At 37.0% G+C, this 12,636-nt stretch overlaps 1 protein-coding gene across 1 annotated transcript in view; it reads left to right on the top strand.

Moving 5' to 3' along the window:
* The first annotated feature begins 385 nt into the window (after positions 1-385).
* tmem243b (transmembrane protein 243, mitochondrial b) overlaps positions 386-12,636 on the top strand; it is a 30,863-nt gene continuing 18,612 nt past the window's right edge. The window contains exon 1 of the mRNA XM_039761480.1: positions 386-494. The gene's annotated coding sequence lies outside the window, so the exon portion shown is untranslated. The remainder of the gene's footprint in view (positions 495-12,636) is intronic.

Raw genomic sequence — 12,636 nt, 5'->3', positions numbered from 1 at the left:
TTGCATGTGAATTTCCGATAAGGATTAATAAAGTTTATCTAATATAATGTGGCATGATGTTTGTTATATTATATCATCCTTATCTATAGATATTGTCTAAATGAAGATCAAATCTTTATATGTCCACATATGTTAAAAAAGAAAAAAACATTTCATGTGGTATACTTACTTTTTTAACACAACTGTTTGTGTACATATTTAAAGTGGCCGTATAAGGTATATAAGTTAATAAGTAACAATAAAATTTAAACATTATATTTTGTATAACTAATTTTTATTTAACGAACAATACTGAAGTGATGAGTGGCGAGTTTATTTTTAACGCGCCAAGCCTAAGATATTTGTCGACATAAAAGAATCTCGGCTCCGTAGACGTCGCCTTTAAGCGCGTGCGCCCTTAATTTACCAGCTGACCCGATTCACTGTTAAGTTCAGCGGTTGGTGCAGCTCAGGATACGAAAACACATCAAACGTTTTTAGATGTATCTATTTTGGTAAGTTTTTTGTTTTTGTTTATTTTTCACATTGAAAATTACCTGTTTTATTATGTTGCAAGTTGTAATGTGTACCACGGATGGGCGAGTCCGCATTATTGGACTGTCACATTCATAGTGAAACCTTGTTTACGCTGTGGAGGGGGGGGTGAAGAAACACAACCTGAAGAAAGGGTTAAATCCAGTCCTGTCACTAAAGTGATTTATTTCTCATTTTTGTTAATCAGATAAATATCGCCTTAATGTTAAATCGCATTAGGCAGCATGTTCAAGGGCCTACGTAATGACTCTCGAGTATGTGGACTATTAGTTACTCGTGTTTTTCTAACAAGGGCTGTATTGTTGGTTTTGTAACCGGGCATATTTCTCAAACTAAATTAAATTTCGCATTGTTAACGGTTGGAATTTTGCTGAGTTTCCGTGGTAGTGAATGAAGAGCACTGTGCGACTGTCAAGTTGTTTTGCGGGACTTTATTGTGGCGCGTGCTGCTCGGGTGGTGGCTGCCAAGTCCGCCCTTGTATCTCCGGAGCACACGCAGTTGACCTGGGCAGTCGGTTAAGCAGACAGCTTAACGTCTGCCGACGGGCAGTGTCCATATCCAGAGTGGCAGACGTTCGGTGTTAAAACCATGATCCTATTACTTTTGCAGTTGGCACCTGCCTAATTCCCGTTTAATGGTAAGAGATGTACTTGAGCAAAGACTGTCAGATGAAGGTGCCTCAGAGAGCAACTATCCATCTGGAATTCTTCCGTATAGCTTTTTTCCTCGGGCTTCCAGAAAACGCCTAACCGGATTGGCGAATCAAAGTGCATTACACAGAGAAGAGACTTAGAAGAATAGTTAATGGCAGTCCCCTGTTTAATTACCTGGCTAAGGTGATTGAAATACTCGGTTACAGCACGATCAATGTTAATCAACCTGTTTAATCAATCTATTTTATGTACTCACTTCTGTACTGTTTGTCCTGTATGTTTAATAGGCAGGTGAGAAAACCCATCAAAGCAACCATGTGTACCAGTTTATTTTTAAACCAACTTAAGCCACAAGGTGGAAAAACAAAACTGGGCAAGATCTTGTTCTGTCATACGCAACCGTATGCCAGCAAGTTAAAGTCAGTGGTTCTCCTAACACACCTTTTTGGAATGTAGGAGAAAAATGCATGAGGAACACCTGAACAGTCTGGTTTCAGGGCACTGCACTGATTTACGTAACTAATGATTTGCTTATGGCAACAGACTCTGGGCAAACCAGCACATTAATTCTGTTAGACCCCAGTGCAGGATATTCAATTGTCAAGAATGAAGAACATTCAGGGTTTCGGGAGGGCACTGCCCTTCAGTGGTTTAAGTCCTATATGACCAATAAACATTTTTATGTTTTTTAGTCTTGACAACCGCTGGACCTGCACAGCTTCAGTCACAGAAGGAGTTCCTCAATGCTTTGTCCTCGGCCCTCTGCTGTTTTGCATCTACATGCTTCCTGTTGGCCATATTATTTGCAGCTTTGGACTGGGAAGTAATTTTATTGTGGATGAGTCTTGGATGATTTTCATTGTTAAAAGTGGGACATAACTATTTAAAATGAAACTGCAACAATGCTGAAGCCATACCGTTTGGCATTAAAGCTCAACTTAAGAAAGTGAGCTTCTTTTCAATCACTATTGGTGTTGAAATGGTCACACCTTCCGCAAAGAATCTTACTGTCATTTTTGATTCCTCCCTTTCTTATTCTGCCCACATAAACCACATTAAGTGACCTTCTTTCTTCCATTTCTGTAACATATGCAATGTTTGCTCATTCTTCCCCTTTTCTGATGCTGAGAAATTTGTCCATGCCTTTATTACATCCTATATCAACTACTATAACTACCTGCTCGCATGTGTTCCTCTAATCTGTTATCGTAGCTCCTGTTTGCTTCAAAACTCTGCTGCAAGACTCCTTACACAGATCCATAGCAGCGAGCACATAAGATTAAAAATACATTCACAACCTATAAAGCTTTTAAAGAGCCTCACACTGGACAACATGAGTAACCTTCTCCATCACAATGTTCCTGTTCACCCACTAGGGTCTACTGATTCCGGCAAACATCTTGTGCCCCAAACTAAACTGTGCTCTTTGGGTGATGTAGCCTTCATGTTTATAGTGCCAGGAGTTTGGAATGACCTCCCAATCAGCTGACATGATTCATTCTTTTAAAAGTTCACTCATTTGTTCAGGAAGACTTAACTTACCCTGACTTTCAGACCTTCCTTTCAGTTTACGCTCTCTGTCCAGGTGCTCAAGATAATTTGAATATGTATCACAAGTTTATTTGTTCAGGGTTTTCTTGTAGTATTTGTATTTTATACTGGTTTATTGTATCTTATCCTGATTCAGCGCTTTGTGTTTTATGTATTTATCTTTATTTAGTGTTTTATGCTGATATTATTTTGCATCCAGCGTTATATATTTGATCTTTTTTTTTTTCTGCTTTTTCCCAGTTCATTATACATCTCTGTGAATAACTTTGAGCATGGGAAAGGTACTTCTATAAATAAAATGTATTAATTTTAATATACGACCTTCATACAAAATTGTGACAGTCTGGACAGGTGTCAAGTTTGATTGCCTTGTGAAAATTTCCCTAATGAAGAATCTAGTTGAATCAGATTCTTGATCTTTTTTGGACTGATTGGTCTGTCTTCCAAACTTGTGTAGTCCTATTGTTTTACCATAATTGGATTAAGCAATGTGTGTTTTTTTTTTTTTTTATTATTAATCATTTAATCATCAATTAATATCATGAGCATTATATCCCACGAGGTTTTGCCTACCATACCATCTAAGTCTAATGCAGTTTTTTGGGCCACAGTACTAAAGACATAGTAGAGGAAGTTAGTGAGACAAGGACATTCTCACTCATTTTGCAGCATTTAGCACAACTGAAAACCTGGCAGAATGTAAGTGAAGAAATGATTAAAAAAAAAAAAAAGTTCCCATAGAAGTAATCTAATTTTAGATTTAATTAAGCATAAGATGGAAGTAAGAATATTCTCCATAGATGATTACAGACATCAAAACACTTGCCAGTACAATATATGAACACTGCATGTGGTGTTTTTTTAAACTTTTTTTCAGATCATTTGAGATTGCATCTGTACATTGCGGTAAGTGTTAACCACTAGATGCTGATACGCTGTATGTTATCTGCTCAACTAGGTTATTGGCATAACCTTCTTTAATATTAATGTCATCCATATTCAGTTCAGTTAAGGGAGTTTTATAAAATGGGAAGATCCAACACAGATAAATAAATAATAAAACAAATAAGTACTGGTATTTTATATGTTGTAGAATGCAAGCACAGTGTATATAATACATCTATAAAAAAAAGTCTGTATCTTGATATTTTCCCTTTTTTTTTTTTAAGTCATCCTTACTTTTTACTTTTACAAATTTAATGTAGCTGTTCTGCACAAGATATTTCTCTAACTGCCATTAATGTTACTCCACAAAGTCTTTTTTTTTTTAAAAGGGTTGTTTTACAAGCAAACAAGCTTTTGTATTAAAGGAAATGGGTTTCTTCTATGTTGTCTTAAACGATAATGTGACTATGTAGTGTATAGCCTGCTACCCTGAATCACTTTCAAAAGGTTTTCAGACCTCGCTCTTTTTGAATTTCTTGTGTTACTTGAAGATGCACATATGGTGCTAGCTGCCTTTTCTTCTTCTGTTTTTTTTCCTTCACCTTGGAGCATTTAAAGCAAATAAAGTGTTCCAATGTGAGGTTGAAAACATTTATGAATATGCACCAGCAAAAATGTAGAGAAGTGCAGGATGACCTGATGGTGTTTTATTCCGTTGATTAAATATTCATGAGATTTTCATCATTTCTGTAAATGTAAATATATCTTATTAAGAGTGGCTTAACCCTAAGGTTTTATTTTGTATCAGTGTCTGACATCAAAACCTAGGAATGTAGAAAAATAATTAACTTTTTTTTTGTTTAGTGACTTTCAGCAATATTTCAATTTGCCTACCATGATATAGTCCTAATTTTACATGTTTGTCCTGTGTCCACCTGAGCTGTCCTCTGTGTTCTCCAGTTTGTTCCTCATTTCAAATGCATAAATGTTAGATACTTTATTAATTCCAAGGGGAAATTCACATATTCCAGCAGCAGCATACATAAAGAACAATATTAAATTAAAGAGTGATAAAAATGATCTGATTGTGTTGCAGAGAAGAGAGAGTTTGTAATGTGTAGTTGATAAATGGAACCACGTTATGAATAACATGACTGTCTTACTCAAGGCTATGCTACTGAGCTGGCTGAGTAAAAGTAAGGCTTTAATTATTGCAGAGCTCAAAAGTTTTCATAGTCTCAAATCAAGACATAGATAGATGGATTATTAATCCCAAGGGGTAATTCACATTCTCCAGCAGCATACATAAAGAACAATATTAAATTAAAGAGTGATAAAAATGCAGGTATAACAGACATTAACTTTGTATAATGTTAGCGTTTACCAATGGGTGGAATTGAAGAGTCGCATAGTGTGGAGGAGGAACGATCTCCTCGGTCTGTCAGTGGAGCAGGGCAGTGGCAGCAGTCTGTTGCTGATGCTGCTCCTCTGTCTGGTGATGATACTGTTCAGTGGATTCTTCATTATTGACAGGAGCCTGCTCAGCGCCCGTCGCTCTGCCACGGATGTCAAACTATCCAGCTCCATGCCTACAATAGAGCCTGCCTTCCTCACCAGTTTGTCCAGGCGTGAGGTGTCCTGCTTTATGTTGCCTCCCCAGCACACCACTGCGTAGAATAGGGCACTCGCCATAACCGTCTGATAGAACATCTGCAGCGTCTTATTACAGATGTTGAAGGACACCAGCCTTCTAAGGAAGTATAGTCGGCTCTGTCCTCTCTTGTACAGAGCATCAGTATTGGCAGTCCAGTCCAATTCATCATCCAGCTGCACTCCCAGGTATTTATAGGTCTGCACCCTCAGCATACAGTCACCTATGATAATCACAGGGTCCAGGAGGGGCAAATGTTAGCTTAATTTACACAACTAAAATAAACAGATTTTTAAGTGAAGTGGGCTGGCACCCCTTCCAGGGTTAGCATCTACCTTGCGCCTTATGCTGCTGGGAAGCATTTCAACGTACAAAAAAAGTGATTTATAACACCTGGTATATGCCCATTTCTACACAATTTACCTTACCTAAAATTACAATCATCTTGCAAAAAGTGCATACATGAATGCACTTCTAACTTCGCTTGTTTGTTGCCCTGAAACACTCATGTATGAATGAAGCAAATTAACCTGGTACATTTTACAGTCATGGTGCTAAAGACCTTCATTGACCCACCTGCGCTCCATAACTGAGTGTGCTAAGTGAGTGAGTGCAGCACTGTGGTGCCTCTCCTCTGCACTCTGGTGGTCAGAAAAGTGTAAGATGTCTGCGTCTGTGTGGGTACCCATTATCACCTGGCATATGTAATGAATGCCATGATTGATATTTATATACATAAAAAATGGAGGGTTCAACCAATTACCTTTATAAACAAGCCAGCCACCATGCACTACACCATCAGTAAGTCATATGTCAAAGGTACTTTGCCTTAAAATAAATGAAGTTAGTCAGTCTTGTCTTATCAGCCAGTTCCTTAAGTGACAACAGGTTGGCTTTGTTAACTAATGAAAACCCAAAAATGTTTTGCAGTGAAAAAATGCAAAATTAATCTGACCCCAGGGGCCCCTGTAAATCTACTTGGTTTAAGTTGTCATTTATTTTGTATTATCACAAAACGTTAGAGAAAAATTTTCTACAAAGTGAAGAAACGCTAAACTGACTTGAAATCAGGATGATTGCAGGTCACCCCACCTCCCATCATAAGAAAGTTGTCTTTTTTTTCACTTAGCAATTCTGTAAAACTTGCAACATTATCTACTCTTTTGTCAAAACTAATAGGAAAGGTCCACAACTTGTTCTGTAGTTAACTAATTGTTCTGTAGTTAACTAATTTTAAGCAAACACGTAAAGATAGAAGGATTAACACATTAAAAATAGCTTGCCTTAATGCTAGAAGTATCAAAAATAAGGTAAGTGAGTTGGAGTTGTATGTAGCAGAGCACAATTATGATATTATAGCAATAACGGAAACCTGGCTAAATAACAAAGATGGGGATGAGTGTAACATAGAGGGATACACATTTTTTAGGAAGGATAGACAGAACAGAAAAGGAGGTGGGGTTGCTGTTTATGCCAAACAGGGATTAAATGTAAGTCATCTTCAGTTGGATGATGAGCCCCATCTTAGTGAGGACATGTGGCTTCGCCTGGAAAATATTAGGGAAAAAGGTCTGATTTTAGGAGTGTGTTATAGACCACCCAATTCAGACAGTAATTTCAACACACATCTTTTTAGTAATATCAAAAAGGCAAGTTTACAGGGGGATATTATAGTCGTGGGGACTTTAATTATCCAAATATTAACTGGGATAACCTTACAGATGGAGGAGCACAAGAGCAGGAGTTTTAGAAGTAATCAGCGACTGTTTTTTAACACAGCATGTTAAAGCACCAACAAGGGGTGAAGCCTGTCTGGATTTAGTATTCTGTAATAATCAGGATAGAATTGAGGGTGTAGAGGTGATTGAACCACTAGGGTCAAGTGACCATAATGTAATACAATTCTCAGTATTTTGTAAGAGTACAGATGCAAAGACTAAAATTGTTAAGTTGAACTTTAGTAGGGCTAATTTTGAGCAGATGCGACAAAGTCTAAGTAGGATAGACTGGGATAAGCTTTTAAATGTGGAGACAGTCGAGGAGCAGTGGAACAGGTTTAAAATGTTTTACATGTAATGCAGGACAGATACATACCTAAATTTGGAAGTAATAGGAAACTAAAAAACTCCACGATGGATTAATAAAGATTTAAAAAAGAAGTTGCAAAGGAAAAAACTGCTGTATAAGGCATATAAGACTAATGACTGCAAAGAGAACCGTAGCGTGTATGAGAAAATGAGGGCAACCATTAAGAAGGATATCAGAGAGGCTAAAAGACAGTTGGAGAGGAATATAGCAGATAAGGCGAAAGAAGACCCCAAGAGATTCTTTCAGTATTTTAGTAGTAAAAGAACAGTTAAGGAGGAGGTCAAGTTCATCAGGAATAGTAAAGGGAATTAAAAGATACAGACAATGAAATAGCAGATGCCCTAAACTTACATTTTTCTGAGGTGTTTACAAGTGAGCAAGTGGATAACCTGCCAGAGGTAAACAACTACTAAGGAGGTACTGAGGGATTTGGAAATTGTAGAGGGAGAAGTGCTGCTCAGATTAAATAAGATGAAATCAAACAAATCACCAGGCCCAGATAATATTTATCCTCGTGTTCTTAAGGAGGCTAGTGAGTACATATATAAACCCTTGACACATATTTTTAGGAAGTCACTGTGCACTGGAGAGATTCCAAAGGACTGGAAAATGGCAAATATCATCCCATTATATAAAAAGGGTGACAGGGCAGATCCAAGCAACTATAGGCCAGTAAGCAACAAGCATCACAGGAAAATTAATGGAAGGAATTATTAAGGATAAGATTGAGCAACACATGACAAGGACAGGAGTTATTCTGAACAGTCAGCATGGGTTCAGAAGAGGGAGGTCGTGTTTTACTAACATGTTGGAATTCTATGAGGAGGCAACAAAAGGATACGATCAAAGTGGAGCTTATGATATTATTTATCTGGACTTTCAGAAAGCATTTGATAAGGTGCCACATGAGAGGTTGGGCATCAAGTTAAAAGAAGTGGGAATTCAGGGTGATGTTTTTAGATGGGTGCAGAATTGGCTCAGACACAGGAAGCAGAGGGTGATGGTGCGAGGAACCTCATCAGAACTGGCGATGTTAAGAGTGGTGTTCCACAGGGGTCAGTGCTAGGGCGCTGCTATTTTTAATATATATAAATGATTTAGATAGGAATATAAGTAACAAGCTGGTTAAGTTTGCAGATGATACCAAGATAGGTGGATTAGCAGATAATTTGGAATCCGTTATATCATTACAGAAGGACTTGGATAGCATACAGGCTTGGGCAGATTTGTGGCAGATGAAATTTAATGTCAGTAAATGTAAAGTATTACACATAGGAAGTAAAAATATTAGGTTTGAATACACAATAGGCGGTCGAAAAATCGAGAGTACACCTTATGAGAAGGATTTAGGAGTCATAGTGGACTCCAAGCTATCAACTTCCAAACAGTGTTCAGAAGCCATTAAGAAGGCTAACAGAATGTTAGGTTATATAGCACGATCTGTGGAGTACAAGTCCAAGGAGGTTATGCTCAACCTTTATAATGCACTGGTGAGGCCTCATCTTGAGTACTGTGTGCAGTTTTGGTCTCCAGGCTACAAAAAGGACATAGCAGCGCTAGAAAAGGTCCGGAGAAGAGCGACTAGGCTGATTCCAGGGCTACAGGGGTTGAATTATAAGGAAAGATTAAAATAGCTGAGCCTTTACAGTTTAAGCAAAAGAAGATTAAGAGGTGACATGATTGAAGTGTTTAAAATTATGAAGTGAATTAGTACAGTGGATCGAGACTTGTATTTTAAAATGAGCTCATCAAGAACACGGGGACACAGTTGGAAACTTGTTAAGGGTAAATTTCGCACAAACATTAGGAAGTTTTTCTTTACACAAAGAACGATAGACACTTGGAATAAGCTACCAAGTAGTGTGGTAGACAGTAAGACGTTAGGGACTTTCAAAACTCGACTTGATGTTTTCTTGGAGGAAGCAAGTGGATAGGACTGGCGAGCTTTGTTGGGCTGAATGGCCTGTTCTCGTCTAGATTGTTCTAATTCTAGTTCTAATTCTAACTGGGAATGTCCCATTTGCTGCTACCACCAAACAATGTTTCCTAGCATGTGTGTAATTGGCCCTTAAAATGTCAATGTGTGGTGATGTGCCATTTAGTTTGTTTTTGTGGAAGAGCAAAAATCGGTGATAAACATTTAAAGGTGATTACAAAATGTATATGCAGATCATGTTGTTGATGAAAGCATTATTAATTGTTGGGCATCGCTAAATTACATAGAATGACTGATTCTAAGATCAAGGACTAGTAAGATGATTATGGAAGTTCTGGCTGCAATTGCAGGATTTAGAATAGTGCAAGAAGGAGATGCATGCTCTTATATCTCACTGGTGCCTGACTGCTGAATTTGACAAGATTATGTAGAAAAATGAAGAGCAAATACAGTACATCTTGTTGACCACAGAGTATGCTGAAATATTTCTGTGATAAATTACTTGCATAAAATTGTGTTCCAAAACCTTTTGATTATCTATCATATTTCTATAAATAAAAACCTTATAATGTATGAAAGATTTAGTTATAATTCATGTCATATTAAATAATCATTATAATGTTAGACTACAGTGATATTATGGTTATCAATAAAAAGGATAAATAATTATTGATTTTTAGCAGTTTAGAACAGCAGCATTTTTTTAACTAGTGCAAATGTTCTGAAATGTTTTTGCATTGTCAAAACTAGTTCAACAAAATATCACAAGCGATTGTGGTAATGAAGGCTATGGGTAAGCTAAATTAATCAAGCCTCTGTTTAAAACAAAAGACTATTTGAAGTACCTTAACTCCCCACTCCCCCCAAGGATTGTCTCACAGAACAGGTGTTTAGTTGGTTTTGGTATAGGAGATTGGCAGTGTTTTACATTCTCCAATGTAGTTTGTATTTCTTAATAGAAAAATCTCTTTGTCCTAACTCAAAATAGCTATGCCATGTTTTCCGAAACAGTTCTGTTTTTGTTTTATTCTTTCTGCTATACATAAGTTATGTTATATAAAAGAAATACATTAGATTGTCTTAATGTCTGATAATCATTGGGCTTAGATTCTGATTTACATACTGTATTTCTAGTGTGTTTTAGGTAAAACATGTTCTTGCCATCTAACGTTCACTAAATGAATCAATCTACTTCTGTACTAATGAACACAGATGATGATCATCACATAATGTTTACATTGTATACTGCTGAATAAGATGCATAAAATAGCAGCTTAATATTATATCCAAGGAGGAAAATTATTATGCATATATGTGAATTTGCTAGATAATATATGGTAAAATTGGATTTATATGAATGACAGGGAAAGAAGGATGCTTTCCATAAGTTAAGAGCACTTAATGATCCTATTTTATACTTGGAAGTACTTTTTCCATACAGTGGTACTTCTGGTTATTACTGTTGGCAGTAAAGTGACACATTATTTGTTTTAACTGCTTGAAATCAGTATCATTTGGTGTTTAATTCCAGGCTGATTATTATGATCTTGCCATGTCTGGTCAACCGGGATATTTTAAGTTTGCTGTAACATCCCAAAATTGTGCTAGTTAGTTTGCAGTTGCCAGCCACCCTATCTTTGTACTAGTGTGTTAGGGTATTTTTGCTTGTGTCTTGAAGTGCACTATCGCAGCATCTACAGATTTGTGTCTGAATCATTATGGTTGGATGGTGTAATGATCCTAGATTCACACTGGCTGACAAACTGTGAGGATGAATTGTGCAAATGGCTACAAACGATGAACTACGATATTTTAAATACTTTGTTTTATCACTAATTGGGGGTTGTGCAATATTGAAAAACTAAGTATACCAGTATTCCCACAGCACAGAACTGGATCAGGTTATGATTTGACAACACAATATATTGGTCATGAACTGCCCAAATTGAAACAGTAATGCATCCAATCTAGAGTATTATTGTATTGTTGCTTTCAGCAGTAAATGGACACCCCATGATGACATGGAACAAGCATGCAAATTATATGGTTTGCATAGCACACTCTAAAGCTGTGCAGTGGTGGAGCCAAGCTTTTGCTTAACAGTGCCAGGCTTGCAAAATTTTCAATATCTTTTTTTTTTTTGTTTTGTTTTTAATATTACACTAGGACTCTCCAGGGGTGGGCCTTTTTCCACAAAATGGTAGGAGCACATAGACTGCTTCTTTTCTTTGTTTTTTCAAATGTGCTACCTTCAGCAAGAATCAGCAGCCTACTCCATGGTGGTGTGTGTAGTGCAAAAAACAAACTTTGGTTTTAAAAGTCACAATCATGGTATATATTACATAGCCTAGCATAATGTCCGTTTATTAAAACGGGCTTAATGGTACAATAAGTCTGTCTGTTTCAGTCACATCATGCATTTATGAACCTCGTTTTTACAAGTTCCACCTTTGCCTCCTTCTTTCTTGGTACATTGTTGCCTTTTTTTCATCAGACATTCTAGCCCTGACATCCCTCTTTTTTTGTCTGTCTTGTTGCCTTTCTTCATTGAACATTCTAGCCCTTTTCATATTATACTTGGGCAAGCGCATGGATACCGGATGGATAGACAGACCTTTTATCACTTTATATATTAAGCCTTTTTATTCATAAAGGGACACCAGTACCCATAATCTCCTTTATAAAATGCTATAGCAAGCTGTTTTTTGTTTTTATTTTTATTTTAAGTTTAGAACACAACTTCATGCGGCAAATAGATATATGCAATGATTGTGAAGAAATAAGTTTGACTTGAAAAATACCAAATAGCATGAAGTTTGCATGATCTCCCTGTGTCTGCACTGGTTTCCTCTGACAATCCAAAGACCTGCAGTTTATCTAAATTGACAACACTAAATTAACTTGTGTGTTTTTGTGTTCACCCTGTGATGGGCTGTGTTTTTTTGCCCTGTGCTTGCTGGGAAAGGTTTCAGCCTTTCACGACAATTCTCAGGATTCAGCAGACTTAGAAAATGGTATAGTATGGTTTTGTTTGATCCCATTTGCTAAATGGCAGGAAAGACTGCAAGATGAACAAGAGTATTGCATATTTTAAGCCTGTATCATTACAGCAAGGCATCAAATACTGGCAATTGTTATTTAAAAGAAGTTTGGCATATTGTCTGGCACGGATTCAGCACTACTAAATAAGTATTTTGTGCTGCAAGAAGAAATTGAAGGAAGCACTGGGAGTGCTGCTATATTATATCCAAAGTGTAACTAAATTAGATGGGAATCATCAACACTACTTTGGTCTTTGACACTAAATAAAATGTAACTTTTTGAATGGAAATATATA

The sequence above is a fragment of the Polypterus senegalus genome, chromosome 8 (assembly GCF_016835505.1).
Source record: "Polypterus senegalus isolate Bchr_013 chromosome 8, ASM1683550v1, whole genome shotgun sequence".
In the NCBI taxonomy this organism is placed as follows: Eukaryota; Metazoa; Chordata; class Cladistia; order Polypteriformes; family Polypteridae; genus Polypterus; species Polypterus senegalus.
This window is presented reverse-complemented; position numbering and strand designations above follow the sequence as displayed.